General features: G+C 48.4%; 28 non-coding genes across 28 annotated transcripts; 7 read left to right on the top strand and 21 right to left on the bottom strand.

Annotated features, from left to right (window-relative positions):
- Positions 1-504: 504 nt before the first annotated feature.
- Positions 505-577, top strand: trnaa-agc (transfer RNA alanine (anticodon AGC)). Its single transcript has one exon. It is a non-coding gene; the product is annotated as a tRNA-Ala (tRNA).
- Positions 578-1,153: 576 nt separating this feature from the next.
- Positions 1,154-1,226, bottom strand: trnaf-gaa (transfer RNA phenylalanine (anticodon GAA)). The gene has a single exon. It is a non-coding gene; the product is annotated as a tRNA-Phe (tRNA).
- Positions 1,227-1,314: 88 nt separating this feature from the next.
- trnai-aau (transfer RNA isoleucine (anticodon AAU)) lies at positions 1,315-1,388 on the bottom strand. The gene has a single exon. It is a non-coding gene; the product is annotated as a tRNA-Ile (tRNA).
- A 105-nt stretch (positions 1,389-1,493) lies between these two features.
- trnaq-cug (transfer RNA glutamine (anticodon CUG)) lies at positions 1,494-1,565 on the bottom strand. Its single transcript has one exon. It is a non-coding gene; the product is annotated as a tRNA-Gln (tRNA).
- Positions 1,566-2,391: 826 nt separating this feature from the next.
- On the top strand, positions 2,392-2,464 carry trnaa-agc (transfer RNA alanine (anticodon AGC)). Its single transcript has one exon. It is a non-coding gene; the product is annotated as a tRNA-Ala (tRNA).
- Positions 2,465-3,040: 576 nt separating this feature from the next.
- trnaf-gaa (transfer RNA phenylalanine (anticodon GAA)) lies at positions 3,041-3,113 on the bottom strand. Its single transcript has one exon. It is a non-coding gene; the product is annotated as a tRNA-Phe (tRNA).
- An 88-nt stretch (positions 3,114-3,201) lies between these two features.
- trnai-aau (transfer RNA isoleucine (anticodon AAU)) lies at positions 3,202-3,275 on the bottom strand. Its single transcript has one exon. It is a non-coding gene; the product is annotated as a tRNA-Ile (tRNA).
- A 105-nt stretch (positions 3,276-3,380) lies between these two features.
- Positions 3,381-3,452, bottom strand: trnaq-cug (transfer RNA glutamine (anticodon CUG)). Its single transcript has one exon. It is a non-coding gene; the product is annotated as a tRNA-Gln (tRNA).
- An 827-nt stretch (positions 3,453-4,279) lies between these two features.
- Positions 4,280-4,352, top strand: trnaa-agc (transfer RNA alanine (anticodon AGC)). Its single transcript has one exon. It is a non-coding gene; the product is annotated as a tRNA-Ala (tRNA).
- Positions 4,353-4,928: 576 nt separating this feature from the next.
- trnaf-gaa (transfer RNA phenylalanine (anticodon GAA)) lies at positions 4,929-5,001 on the bottom strand. Its single transcript has one exon. It is a non-coding gene; the product is annotated as a tRNA-Phe (tRNA).
- Positions 5,002-5,089: 88 nt separating this feature from the next.
- On the bottom strand, positions 5,090-5,163 carry trnai-aau (transfer RNA isoleucine (anticodon AAU)). Its single transcript has one exon. It is a non-coding gene; the product is annotated as a tRNA-Ile (tRNA).
- A 105-nt stretch (positions 5,164-5,268) lies between these two features.
- Positions 5,269-5,340, bottom strand: trnaq-cug (transfer RNA glutamine (anticodon CUG)). The gene has a single exon. It is a non-coding gene; the product is annotated as a tRNA-Gln (tRNA).
- An 827-nt stretch (positions 5,341-6,167) lies between these two features.
- On the top strand, positions 6,168-6,240 carry trnaa-agc (transfer RNA alanine (anticodon AGC)). Its single transcript has one exon. It is a non-coding gene; the product is annotated as a tRNA-Ala (tRNA).
- Positions 6,241-6,816: 576 nt separating this feature from the next.
- trnaf-gaa (transfer RNA phenylalanine (anticodon GAA)) lies at positions 6,817-6,889 on the bottom strand. Its single transcript has one exon. It is a non-coding gene; the product is annotated as a tRNA-Phe (tRNA).
- An 88-nt stretch (positions 6,890-6,977) lies between these two features.
- trnai-aau (transfer RNA isoleucine (anticodon AAU)) lies at positions 6,978-7,051 on the bottom strand. The gene has a single exon. It is a non-coding gene; the product is annotated as a tRNA-Ile (tRNA).
- Positions 7,052-7,156: 105 nt separating this feature from the next.
- Positions 7,157-7,228, bottom strand: trnaq-cug (transfer RNA glutamine (anticodon CUG)). The gene has a single exon. It is a non-coding gene; the product is annotated as a tRNA-Gln (tRNA).
- Positions 7,229-8,055: 827 nt separating this feature from the next.
- trnaa-agc (transfer RNA alanine (anticodon AGC)) lies at positions 8,056-8,128 on the top strand. The gene has a single exon. It is a non-coding gene; the product is annotated as a tRNA-Ala (tRNA).
- Positions 8,129-8,704: 576 nt separating this feature from the next.
- On the bottom strand, positions 8,705-8,777 carry trnaf-gaa (transfer RNA phenylalanine (anticodon GAA)). The gene has a single exon. It is a non-coding gene; the product is annotated as a tRNA-Phe (tRNA).
- An 88-nt stretch (positions 8,778-8,865) lies between these two features.
- Positions 8,866-8,939, bottom strand: trnai-aau (transfer RNA isoleucine (anticodon AAU)). The gene has a single exon. It is a non-coding gene; the product is annotated as a tRNA-Ile (tRNA).
- A 105-nt stretch (positions 8,940-9,044) lies between these two features.
- trnaq-cug (transfer RNA glutamine (anticodon CUG)) lies at positions 9,045-9,116 on the bottom strand. The gene has a single exon. It is a non-coding gene; the product is annotated as a tRNA-Gln (tRNA).
- An 827-nt stretch (positions 9,117-9,943) lies between these two features.
- trnaa-agc (transfer RNA alanine (anticodon AGC)) lies at positions 9,944-10,016 on the top strand. Its single transcript has one exon. It is a non-coding gene; the product is annotated as a tRNA-Ala (tRNA).
- Positions 10,017-10,592: 576 nt separating this feature from the next.
- On the bottom strand, positions 10,593-10,665 carry trnaf-gaa (transfer RNA phenylalanine (anticodon GAA)). The gene has a single exon. It is a non-coding gene; the product is annotated as a tRNA-Phe (tRNA).
- Positions 10,666-10,753: 88 nt separating this feature from the next.
- Positions 10,754-10,827, bottom strand: trnai-aau (transfer RNA isoleucine (anticodon AAU)). Its single transcript has one exon. It is a non-coding gene; the product is annotated as a tRNA-Ile (tRNA).
- Positions 10,828-10,932: 105 nt separating this feature from the next.
- Positions 10,933-11,004, bottom strand: trnaq-cug (transfer RNA glutamine (anticodon CUG)). Its single transcript has one exon. It is a non-coding gene; the product is annotated as a tRNA-Gln (tRNA).
- An 827-nt stretch (positions 11,005-11,831) lies between these two features.
- On the top strand, positions 11,832-11,904 carry trnaa-agc (transfer RNA alanine (anticodon AGC)). The gene has a single exon. It is a non-coding gene; the product is annotated as a tRNA-Ala (tRNA).
- Positions 11,905-12,480: 576 nt separating this feature from the next.
- On the bottom strand, positions 12,481-12,553 carry trnaf-gaa (transfer RNA phenylalanine (anticodon GAA)). Its single transcript has one exon. It is a non-coding gene; the product is annotated as a tRNA-Phe (tRNA).
- An 88-nt stretch (positions 12,554-12,641) lies between these two features.
- Positions 12,642-12,715, bottom strand: trnai-aau (transfer RNA isoleucine (anticodon AAU)). Its single transcript has one exon. It is a non-coding gene; the product is annotated as a tRNA-Ile (tRNA).
- A 105-nt stretch (positions 12,716-12,820) lies between these two features.
- Positions 12,821-12,892, bottom strand: trnaq-cug (transfer RNA glutamine (anticodon CUG)). The gene has a single exon. It is a non-coding gene; the product is annotated as a tRNA-Gln (tRNA).
- Positions 12,893-13,084: the final 192 nt, after the last annotated feature.

Here is a 13,084-nt window from a genome sequence, read left to right as displayed (position 1 = left end):
AGCTCAAATAGTAGAGCGCTCGATCAGGCCATTGGAATCATCACCAGAAGCGACGTGACCATCTGGGAGAAGGATAGCGTTTTGGTCAAGTGGAAGCTGGTGGACTTAAGGTTGAAGCAGCTAGGTTTAAACTCGGATCGCTGGATTCAGAGTCCAGAGTGCTAACCATTACACCATGGAACCTCGAGATTGCTGATAGCTGCTGCCCGGGCGGAAGAGAATGAATAAAAAAAAAAAAAAAACAGCCTTGGAGGAAAGTAGCAGAATGTCAATCCAAAGTGGTGCCAATTTGCAATGTTTCTGAGTAACTCGTCATTCGGCATGCAGGGCTCCTCACACGTTTACTGGAGCAGGACCAGGTAGGGCCTTCAAAAGAAAAGCGCGATATTCCAGGTAATTTGACGACTAAATGGCGGGCAGGGCAAAGAGGCCACCACAGAGCAGATGTGATCTTTTATTATATTTTTTGACCACGTCGAAAAATCGGCCAATTTATGGCACCGAGGGGAATTAGCTCAAGTGGTAGAGCGCTCGCTTAGCATGCGAGAGGTAGCGGGATCGATGCCCGCATTCTCCACTTCTGTTTCCTTGCCTTTCACATTTCCTTCATTGCAAAGCTGGCGGCACCTTGAGGGTTGAAAGCAAAACTTCTTAGTTCAGCTTTGCTGGTTCCTGTGTAGTACTTAGCATTGCAACACCTCAGAAGCCCTATCAAGTCACAGTTTTCTTTTATTCAGTGGCGCATCCGCAGTGGGACATCAAAGCGCTAAATATATAGCAGAGTGCTGTCGATCAGGCCATTGGAATCATCACCAGAAGCGACCATCTGGGACAGTGATCACCAAACTTGTTCCTGGAGGGCCGGTGTCCTGCAGATTTTAGTTCCAACCCTAATCAAACACACCTGACCAAGCTAATCAAGGTCTTACTGGGTATACTTGAAACATCCAGGCAGGTGTGTTGAGGCAAGATGGAGCTAAACCCTGCAGGGACACCGGCCCTCCACGACCAGGATTGGTGACCCCTGATCTGGGAGAAGGATATCGTTTTGGTCAAGTGGAAGCAGGTGGACTTAAGAGTGAAGCAGCTAGGTTTTTTGGATGAGTTTCGGTCACCTGACCCTCATGCCAAAAACAGAACACCCACACTGCTTTGCCGAAACCCGGGATCGAACCAGGGACCTTTAGATCTTCAGTCTAACGCTCTCCCAACTGAGCTATTTCGGCTGCGTTGACTCAGCTTTCCTGCAACATGCATGTCTGTGAGACCGATCAGAGCCTTAAAATGCCTCTGAGTCCTAAGACAGTAAAAGTTTGGCCAATACGGGGCTCGAACCCGCGACCTTGGCGTTATTAGCACCACGCTCTAACCAGCTGAGCTAACCGGCCACTTTCAGCTCACATTACTACAAAGCCCAGACTAACTGTCATTCTCCAGACTCCAAGGGATTAGCATGCTATTCCAGCTTTTTTGAGCAGTGCTGGCAAAAAGCCAGGTTCCACCGAGATTTGAACTCGGATCGCTGGATTCAGAGTCCAGAGTGCTAACCATTACACCATGGAACCTTTAGGCTACTGAATGCTGCTGCCCGGGCGGAAGAGAATGAATAAAAAAAAAACAGCCTTGGAGGAAAATAGCAGAATGTCAATCCAAGGCGGTGCCAATTTGCATTGTTTCTGAGTAACTCGTGATTCGGCATGCAGGGCTCCTCACACGTTTACTGGAGCAGGACCAGGTAGGGCCTTCAAAAGAAAAGCGCGATATTCCAGGTAATTTGACGACTAAATGGCGGGCAGGGCAAAGAGGCCACCACAGAGCAGATGTGATCTTTTATTTTATTTTTTGACCACGTCGAAAAAGCGGCCAATGAACAGCACCGAGGGAAATTAGCTCAAATAGTAGAGCGCTCGATCAGGCCATTGGAATCATCACCAGAAGCGACGTGACCATCTGGGAGAAGGATAGCGTTTTGGTCAAGTGGAAGCTGGTGGACTTAAGGTTGAAGCAGCTAGGTTTAAACTCGGATCGCTGGATTCAGAGTCCAGAGTGCTAACCATTACACCATGGAACCTCGAGATTGCTGATAGCTGCTGCCCGGGCGGAAGAGAATGAATAAAAAAAAAAAAAAACAGCCTTGGAGGAAAGTAGCAGAATGTCAATCCAAAGTGGTGCCAATTTGCAATGTTTCTGAGTAACTCGTCATTCGGCATGCAGGGCTCCTCACACGTTTACTGGAGCAGGACCAGGTAGGGCCTTCAAAAGAAAAGCGCGATATTCCAGGTAATTTGACGACTAAATGGCGGGCAGGGCAAAGAGGCCACCACAGAGCAGATGTGATCTTTTATTATATTTTTTGACCACGTCGAAAAATCGGCCAATTTATGGCACCGAGGGGAATTAGCTCAAGTGGTAGAGCGCTCGCTTAGCATGCGAGAGGTAGCGGGATCGATGCCCGCATTCTCCACTTCTGTTTCCTTGCCTTTCACATTTCCTTCATTGCAAAGCTGGCGGCACCTTGAGGGTTGAAAGCAAAACTTCTTAGTTCAGCTTTGCTGGTTCCTGTGTAGTACTTAGCATTGCAACACCTCAGAAGCCCTATCAAGTCACAGTTTTCTTTTATTCAGTGGCGCATCCGCAGTGGGACATCAAAGCGCTAAATATATAGCAGAGTGCTGTCGATCAGGCCATTGGAATCATCACCAGAAGCGACCATCTGGGACAGTGATCACCAAACTTGTTCCTGGAGGGCCGGTGTCCTGCAGATTTTAGTTCCAACCCTAATCAAACACACCTGACCAAGCTAATCAAGGTCTTACTGGGTATACTTGAAACATCCAGGCAGGTGTGTTGAGGCAAGATGGAGCTAAACCCTGCAGGGACACCGGCCCTCCACGACCAGGATTGGTGACCCCTGATCTGGGAGAAGGATATCGTTTTGGTCAAGTGGAAGCAGGTGGACTTAAGAGTGAAGCAGCTAGGTTTTTTGGATGAGTTTCGGTCACCTGACCCTCATGCCAAAAACAGAACACCCACACTGCTTTGCCGAAACCCGGGATCGAACCAGGGACCTTTAGATCTTCAGTCTAACGCTCTCCCAACTGAGCTATTTCGGCTGCGTTGACTCAGCTTTCCTGCAACATGCATGTCTGTGAGACCGATCAGAGCCTTAAAATGCCTCTGAGTCCTAAGACAGTAAAAGTTTGGCCAATACGGGGCTCGAACCCGCGACCTTGGCGTTATTAGCACCACGCTCTAACCAGCTGAGCTAACCGGCCACTTTCAGCTCACATTACTACAAAGCCCAGACTAACTGTCATTCTCCAGACTCCAAGGGATTAGCATGCTATTCCAGCTTTTTTGAGCAGTGCTGGCAAAAAGCCAGGTTCCACCGAGATTTGAACTCGGATCGCTGGATTCAGAGTCCAGAGTGCTAACCATTACACCATGGAACCTTTAGGCTACTGAATGCTGCTGCCCGGGCGGAAGAGAATGAATAAAAAAAAAAACAGCCTTGGAGGAAAATAGCAGAATGTCAATCCAAGGCGGTGCCAATTTGCATTGTTTCTGAGTAACTCGTGATTCGGCATGCAGGGCTCCTCACACGTTTACTGGAGCAGGACCAGGTAGGGCCTTCAAAAGAAAAGCGCGATATTCCAGGTAATTTGACGACTAAATGGCGGGCAGGGCAAAGAGGCCACCACAGAGCAGATGTGATCTTTTATTTTATTTTTTGACCACGTCGAAAAAGCGGCCAATGAACAGCACCGAGGGAAATTAGCTCAAATAGTAGAGCGCTCGATCAGGCCATTGGAATCATCACCAGAAGCGACGTGACCATCTGGGAGAAGGATAGCGTTTTGGTCAAGTGGAAGCTGGTGGACTTAAGGTTGAAGCAGCTAGGTTTAAACTCGGATCGCTGGATTCAGAGTCCAGAGTGCTAACCATTACACCATGGAACCTCGAGATTGCTGATAGCTGCTGCCCGGGCGGAAGAGAATGAATAAAAAAAAAAAAAAACAGCCTTGGAGGAAAGTAGCAGAATGTCAATCCAAAGTGGTGCCAATTTGCAATGTTTCTGAGTAACTCGTCATTCGGCATGCAGGGCTCCTCACACGTTTACTGGAGCAGGACCAGGTAGGGCCTTCAAAAGAAAAGCGCGATATTCCAGGTAATTTGACGACTAAATGGCGGGCAGGGCAAAGAGGCCACCACAGAGCAGATGTGATCTTTTATTATATTTTTTGACCACGTCGAAAAATCGGCCAATTTATGGCACCGAGGGGAATTAGCTCAAGTGGTAGAGCGCTCGCTTAGCATGCGAGAGGTAGCGGGATCGATGCCCGCATTCTCCACTTCTGTTTCCTTGCCTTTCACATTTCCTTCATTGCAAAGCTGGCGGCACCTTGAGGGTTGAAAGCAAAACTTCTTAGTTCAGCTTTGCTGGTTCCTGTGTAGTACTTAGCATTGCAACACCTCAGAAGCCCTATCAAGTCACAGTTTTCTTTTATTCAGTGGCGCATCCGCAGTGGGACATCAAAGCGCTAAATATATAGCAGAGTGCTGTCGATCAGGCCATTGGAATCATCACCAGAAGCGACCATCTGGGACAGTGATCACCAAACTTGTTCCTGGAGGGCCGGTGTCCTGCAGATTTTAGTTCCAACCCTAATCAAACACACCTGACCAAGCTAATCAAGGTCTTACTGGGTATACTTGAAACATCCAGGCAGGTGTGTTGAGGCAAGATGGAGCTAAACCCTGCAGGGACACCGGCCCTCCACGACCAGGATTGGTGACCCCTGATCTGGGAGAAGGATATCGTTTTGGTCAAGTGGAAGCAGGTGGACTTAAGAGTGAAGCAGCTAGGTTTTTTGGATGAGTTTCGGTCACCTGACCCTCATGCCAAAAACAGAACACCCACACTGCTTTGCCGAAACCCGGGATCGAACCAGGGACCTTTAGATCTTCAGTCTAACGCTCTCCCAACTGAGCTATTTCGGCTGCGTTGACTCAGCTTTCCTGCAACATGCATGTCTGTGAGACCGATCAGAGCCTTAAAATGCCTCTGAGTCCTAAGACAGTAAAAGTTTGGCCAATACGGGGCTCGAACCCGCGACCTTGGCGTTATTAGCACCACGCTCTAACCAGCTGAGCTAACCGGCCACTTTCAGCTCACATTACTACAAAGCCCAGACTAACTGTCATTCTCCAGACTCCAAGGGATCAGCATGCTATTCCAGCTTTTTTGAGCAGTGCTGGCAAAAAGCCAGGTTCCACCGAGATTTGAACTCGGATCGCTGGATTCAGAGTCCAGAGTGCTAACCATTACACCATGGAACCTTTAGGCTACTGAATGCTGCTGCCCGGGCGGAAGAGAATGAATAAAAAAAAAAACAGCCTTGGAGGAAAATAGCAGAATGTCAATCCAAGGCGGTGCCAATTTGCATTGTTTCTGAGTAACTCGTGATTCGGCATGCAGGGCTCCTCACACGTTTACTGGAGCAGGACCAGGTAGGGCCTTCAAAAGAAAAGCGCGATATTCCAGGTAATTTGACGACTAAATGGCGGGCAGGGCAAAGAGGCCACCACAGAGCAGATGTGATCTTTTATTTTATTTTTTGACCACGTCGAAAAAGCGGCCAATGAACAGCACCGAGGGAAATTAGCTCAAATAGTAGAGCGCTCGATCAGGCCATTGGAATCATCACCAGAAGCGACGTGACCATCTGGGAGAAGGATAGCGTTTTGGTCAAGTGGAAGCTGGTGGACTTAAGGTTGAAGCAGCTAGGTTTAAACTCGGATCGCTGGATTCAGAGTCCAGAGTGCTAACCATTACACCATGGAACCTCGAGATTGCTGATAGCTGCTGCCCGGGCGGAAGAGAATGAATAAAAGAAAAAAAAAACAGCCTTGGAGGAAAGTAGCAGAATGTCAATCCAAAGTGGTGCCAATTTGCAATGTTTCTGAGTAACTCGTCATTCGGCATGCAGGGCTCCTCACACGTTTACTGGAGCAGGACCAGGTAGGGCCTTCAAAGGAAAAGCGCGATATTCCAGGTAATTTGACGACTAAATGGCGGGCAGGGCAAAGAGGCCACCACAGAGCAGATGTGATCTTTTATTATATTTTTTGACCACGTCGAAAAATCGGCCAATTTATGGCACCGAGGGGAATTAGCTCAAGTGGTAGAGCGCTTGCTTAGCATGCGAGAGGTAGCGGGATCGATGCCCGCATTCTCCACTTCTGTTTCCTTGCCTTTCACATTTCCTTCATTGCAAAGCTGGCGGCACCTTGAGGGTTGAAAGCAAAACTTCTTAGTTCAGCTTTGCTGGTTCCTGTGTAGTACTTAGCATTGCAACACCTCAGAAGCCCTATCAAGTCACAGTTTTCTTTTATTCAGTGGCGCATCCGCAGTGGGACATCAAAGCGCTAAATATATAGCAGAGTGCTGTCGATCAGGCCATTGGAATCATCACCAGAAGCGACCATCTGGGACAGTGATCACCAAACTTGTTCCTGGAGGGCCGGTGTCCTGCAGATTTTAGTTCCAACCCTAATCAAACACACCTGACCAAGCTAATCAAGGTCTTACTGGGTATACTTGAAACATCCAGGCAGGTGTGTTGAGGCAAGATGGAGCTAAACCCTGCAGGGACACCGGCCCTCCACGACCAGGATTGGTGACCCCTGATCTGGGAGAAGGATATCGTTTTGGTCAAGTGGAAGCAGGTGGACTTAAGAGTGAAGCAGCTAGGTTTTTTGGATGAGTTTCGGTCACCTGACCCTCATGCCAAAAACAGAACACCCACACTGCTTTGCCGAAACCCGGGATCGAACCAGGGACCTTTAGATCTTCAGTCTAACGCTCTCCCAACTGAGCTATTTCGGCTGCGTTGACTCAGCTTTCCTGCAACATGCATGTCTGTGAGACCGATCAGAGCCTTAAAATGCCTCTGAGTCCTAAGACAGTAAAAGTTTGGCCAATACGGGGCTCGAACCCGCGACCTTGGCGTTATTAGCACCACGCTCTAACCAGCTGAGCTAACCGGCCACTTTCAGCTCACATTACTACAAAGCCCAGACTAACTGTCATTCTCCAGACTCCAAGGGATTAGCATGCTATTCCAGCTTTTTTGAGCAGTGCTGGCAAAAAGCCAGGTTCCACCGAGATTTGAACTCGGATCGCTGGATTCAGAGTCCAGAGTGCTAACCATTACACCATGGAACCTTTAGGCTACTGAATGCTGCTGCCCGGGCGGAAGAGAATGAATAAAAAAAAAAACAGCCTTGGAGGAAAATAGCAGAATGTCAATCCAAGGCGGTGCCAATTTGCATTGTTTCTGAGTAACTCGTGATTCGGCATGCAGGGCTCCTCACACGTTTACTGGAGCAGGACCAGGTAGGGCCTTCAAAAGAAAAGCGCGATATTCCAGGTAATTTGACGACTAAATGGCGGGCAGGGCAAAGAGGCCACCACAGAGCAGATGTGATCTTTTATTTTATTTTTTGACCACGTCGAAAAAGCGGCCAATGAACAGCACCGAGGGAAATTAGCTCAAATAGTAGAGCGCTCGATCAGGCCATTGGAATCATCACCAGAAGCGACGTGACCATCTGGGAGAAGGATAGCGTTTTGGTCAAGTGGAAGCTGGTGGACTTAAGGTTGAAGCAGCTAGGTTTAAACTCGGATCGCTGGATTCAGAGTCCAGAGTGCTAACCATTACACCATGGAACCTCGAGATTGCTGATAGCTGCTGCCCGGGCGGAAGAGAATGAATAAAAAAAAAAAAAAACAGCCTTGGAGGAAAGTAGCAGAATGTCAATCCAAAGTGGTGCCAATTTGCAATGTTTCTGAGTAACTCGTCATTCGGCATGCAGGGCTCCTCACACGTTTACTGGAGCAGGACCAGGTAGGGCCTTCAAAAGAAAAGCGCGATATTCCAGGTAATTTGACGACTAAATGGCGGGCAGGGCAAAGAGGCCACCACAGAGCAGATGTGATCTTTTATTATATTTTTTGACCACGTCGAAAAATCGGCCAATTTATGGCACCGAGGGGAATTAGCTCAAGTGGTAGAGCGCTCGCTTAGCATGCGAGAGGTAGCGGGATCGATGCCCGCATTCTCCACTTCTGTTTCCTTGCCTTTCACATTTCCTTCATTGCAAAGCTGGCGGCACCTTGAGGGTTGAAAGCAAAACTTCTTAGTTCAGCTTTGCTGGTTCCTGTGTAGTACTTAGCATTGCAACACCTCAGAAGCCCTATCAAGTCACAGTTTTCTTTTATTCAGTGGCGCATCCGCAGTGGGACATCAAAGCGCTAAATATATAGCAGAGTGCTGTCGATCAGGCCATTGGAATCATCACCAGAAGCGACCATCTGGGACAGTGATCACCAAACTTGTTCCTGGAGGGCCGGTGTCCTGCAGATTTTAGTTCCAACCCTAATCAAACACACCTGACCAAGCTAATCAAGGTCTTACTGGGTATACTTGAAACATCCAGGCAGGTGTGTTGAGGCAAGATGGAGCTAAACCCTGCAGGGACACCGGCCCTCCACGACCAGGATTGGTGAAGCCTGATCTGGGAGAAGGATATCGTTTTGGTCAAGTGGAAGCAGGTGGACTTAAGAGTGAAGCAGCTAGGTTTTTTGGATGAGTTTCGGTCACCTGACCCTCATGCCAAAAACAGAACACCCACACTGCTTTGCCGAAACCCGGGATCGAACCAGGGACCTTTAGATCTTCAGTCTAACGCTCTCCCAACTGAGCTATTTCGTCTGCGTTGACTCAGCTTTCCTGCAACATGCATGTCTGTGAGACCGATCAGAGCCTTAAAATGCCTCTGAGTCCTAAGACAGTAAAAGTTTGGCCAATACGGGGCTCGAACCCGCGACCTTGGCGTTATTAGCACCACGCTCTAACCAGCTGAGCTAACCGGCCACTTTCAGCTCACATTACTACAAAGCCCAGACTAACTGTCATTCTCCAGACTCCAAGGGATTAGCATGCTATTCCAGCTTTTTTGAGCAGTGCTGGCAAAAAGCCAGGTTCCACCGAGATTTGAACTCAGATCGCTGGATTCAGAGTCCAGAGTGCTAACCATTACACCATGGAACCTTGAGGCTACTGAATGCTGCTGCCCGGGCGGAAGAGAATGAATAAAAAAAAAAACAGCCTTGGAGGAAAATAGCAGAATGTCAATCCAAGGCGGTGCCAATTTGCATTGTTTCTGAGTAACTCGTGATTCGGCATGCAGGGCTCCTCACACGTTTACTGGAGCAGGACCAGGTAGGGCCTTCAAAAGAAAAGCGCGATATTCCAGGTAATTTGACGACTAAATGGCGGGCAGGGCAAAGAGGCCACCACAGAGCAGATGTGATCTTTTATTTTATTTTTTGACCACGTCGAAAAAGCGGCCAATGAACAGCACCGAGGGAAATTAGCTCAAATAGTAGAGCGCTCGATCAGGCCATTGGAATCATCACCAGAAGCGACGTGACCATCTGGGAGAAGGATAGCGTTTTGGTCAAGTGGAAGCTGGTGGACTTAAGGTTGAAGCAGCTAGGTTTAAACTCGGATCGCTGGATTCAGAGTCCAGAGTGCTAACCATTACACCATGGAACCTCGAGATTGCTGATAGCTGCTGCCCGGGCGGAAGAGAATGAATAAAAGAAAAAAAAAACAGCCTTGGAGGAAAGTAGCAGAATGTCAATCCAAAGTGGTGCCAATTTGCAATGTTTCTGAGTAACTCGTCATTCGGCATGCAGGGCTCCTCACACGTTTACTGGAGCAGGACCAGGTAGGGCCTTCAAAGGAAAAGCGCGATATTCCAGGTAATTTGACGACTAAATGGCGGGCAGGGCAAAGAGGCCACCACAGAGCAGATGTGATCTTTTATTATATTTTTTGACCACGTCGAAAAATCGGCCAATTTATGGCACCGAGGGGAATTAGCTCAAGTGGTAGAGCGCTCGCTTAGCATGCGAGAGGTAGCGGGATCGATGCCCGCATTCTCCACTTCTGTTTCCTTGCCTTTCACATTTCCTTCATTGCAAAGCTGGCGGCACCTTGAGGGTTGAAAGCAAAACTTCTTAGTTCAGCTTTGCTGGTTCCTGTGTAGTACTTAGCATTGCAACACCTCAGAAGCCCTATCAAGTCACAGTTTTCTTTTATTCAGTGGCGCATCCGCAGTGGGACATCAAAGCGCTAAATATATAGCAGAGTGCTGTCGATCAGGCCATTGGAATCATCACCAGAAGCGACCATCTGGGACAGTGATCACCAAACTTGTTCCTGGAGGGCCGGTGTCCTGCAGATTTTAGTTCCAACCCTAATCAAACACACCTGACCAAGCTAATCAAGGTCTTACTGGGTATACTTGAAACATCCAGGCAGGTGTGTTGAGGCAAGATGGAGCTAAACCCTGCAGGGACACCGGCCCTCCACGACCAGGATTGGTGAAGCCTGATCTGGGAGAAGGATATCGTTTTGGTCAAGTGGAAGCAGGTGGACTTAAGAGTGAAGCAGCTAGGTTTTTTGGATGAGTTTCGGTCACCTGACCCTCATGCCAAAAACAGAACACCCACACTGCTTTGCCGAAACCCGGGATCGAACCAGGGACCTTTAGATCTTCAGTCTAACGCTCTCCCAACTGAGCTATTTCGTCTGCGTTGACTCAGCTTTCCTGCAACATGCATGTCTGTGAGACCGATCAGAGCCTTAAAATGCCTCTGAGTCCTAAGACAGTAAAAGTTTGGCCAATACGGGGCTCGAACCCGCGACCTTGGCGTTATTAGCACCACGCTCTAACCAGCTGAGCTAACCGGCCACTTTCAGCTCACATTACTACAAAGCCCAGACTAACTGTCATTCTCCAGACTCCAAGGGATTAGCATGCTATTCCAGCTTTTTTGAGCAGTGCTGGCAAAAAGCCAGGTTCCACCGAGATTTGAACTCAGATCGCTGGATTCAGAGTCCAGAGTGCTAACCATTACACCATGGAACCTTGAGGCTACTGAATGCTGCTGCCCGGGCGGAAGAGAATGAATAAAAAAAAAAACAGCCTTGGAGGAAAATAGCAGAATGTCAATCCAAGGCGGTGCCAATTTGCATTGTTTCTGAGTAACTCGTGATTCGGCATGCAGGGCTCCTCACACGTTTACTGGAGCAGGACCAGGTAGGGCCTTCAAAAGAAAAGCGCGATATTCCAGGTAATTTGACGACTAAATGGCGGGCAGGGCAAAGAGGCCACCACAGAGCAGATGTGATCTTTTATTTTATTTTTTGACCACGTCGAAAAAGCGGCCAATGAACAGCACCGAGGGAAATTAGCTCAAATAGTAGAGCGCTCGATCAGGCCATTGGAATCATCACCAGAAGCGACGTGACCATCTGGGAGAAGGATAGCGTTTTGGTCAAGTGGAAGCTGGTGGACTTAAGGTTGAAGCAGCTAGGTTTAAACTCGGATCGCTGGATTCAGAGTCCAGAGTGCTAACCATTACACCATGGAACCTCGAGATTGCTGATAGCTGCTGCCCGGGCGGAAGAGAATGAATAAAAGAAAAAAAAAACAGCCTTGGAGGAAAGTAGCAGAATGTCAATCCAAAGTGGTGCCAATTTGCAATGTTTCTGAGTAACTCGTCATTCGGCATGCAGGGCTCCTCACACGTTTACTGGAGCAGGACCAGGTAGGGCCTTCAAAGGAAAAGCGCGATATTCCAGGTAATTTGACGACTAAATGGCGGGCAGGGCAAAGAGGCCACCACAGAGCAGATGTGATCTTTTATTATATTTTTTGACCACGTCGAAAAATCGGCCAATTTATGGCACCGAGGGGAATTAGCTCAAGTGGTAGAGCGCTCGCTTAGCATGCGAGAGGTAGCGGGATCGATGCCCGCATTCTCCACTTCTGTTTCCTTGCCTTTCACATTTCCTTCATTGCAAAGCTGGCGGCACCTTGAGGGTTGAAAGCAAAACTTCTTAGTTCAGCTTTGCTGGTTCCTGTGTAGTACTTAGCATTGCAACACCTCAGAAACCCTATCAAGTCACAGTTTTCTTTTATTCAGTGGCGCATCCGCAGTGGGACATCAAAGCGCTAAATATATAGCAGAGTGCTGTCGATCAGGCCATTGGAATCATCACCAGAAGCGACCATCTGGGACAGTGATCACCAAACTTGTTCCTGGAGGGCCGGTGTCCTGCAGATTTTAGTTCCAACCCTAATCAAACACACCTGACCAAGCTAATCAAGGTCTTACTGGGTATACTTGAAACATCCAGGCAGGTGTGTTGAGGCAAGATGGAGCTAAACCCTGCAGGGACACCGGCCCTCCACGACCAGGATTGGTGAAGCCTGATCTGGGAGAAGGATATCGTTTTGGTCAAGTGGAAGCAGGTGGACTTAAGAGTGAAGCAGCTAGGTTTTTTGGATGAGTTTCGGTCACCTGACCCTTATGCCAAAAACAGAACACCCACACTGCTTTGCCGAAACCCAGGATCGAACCAGGGACCTTTAGATCTTCAGTCTAACGCTCTCCCAACTGAGCTATTTCGGCTGCGTTGACTCAGCTTTCCTGCAACATGCATGTCTGTGAGACCGATCAGAGCCTTAAAGTGCCTCTGAGTCCTAAGACAGTAAAAGTTTGGCCAATACGGGGCTCGAACCCGCGACCTTGGCGTTATTAGCACCACGCTCTAACCAGCTGAGCTAACCGGCTACTTTCAGCTCACATTACTACAAAGCCCAGACTAACTGTCATTCTCCAGACTCCAAGGGATAAGCATGCTATTCCAGCTTTTTTGAGCAGTGCTGGCAAAAAGCCAGGTTCCACCGAGATTTGAACTCGAATCGCTGGATTCAGAGTCCAGAGTGCTAACCATTACACCATGGAACCTTTAGGCTACTGAATGCTGCTGCCCGGGCGGAAGAGAATGAATAAAAAAAAAAAACAGCCTTGGAGGAAAATAGCAGAATGTCAATCCAAGGCGGTGCCAATTTGCATTGTTTCTGAGTAACTCGTGATTCGGCATGCAGGGCTCCTCACACGTTTACTGGAGCAGGACCAGGTAGGGCCTTTAAAAGAAAA

This window comes from Danio rerio, chromosome 3 (genome assembly GCF_049306965.1).
Source record: "Danio rerio strain Tuebingen ecotype United States chromosome 3, GRCz12tu, whole genome shotgun sequence".
NCBI lineage: Eukaryota > Metazoa > Chordata > Actinopteri > Cypriniformes > Danionidae > Danio > Danio rerio.
This window is presented reverse-complemented; position numbering and strand designations above follow the sequence as displayed.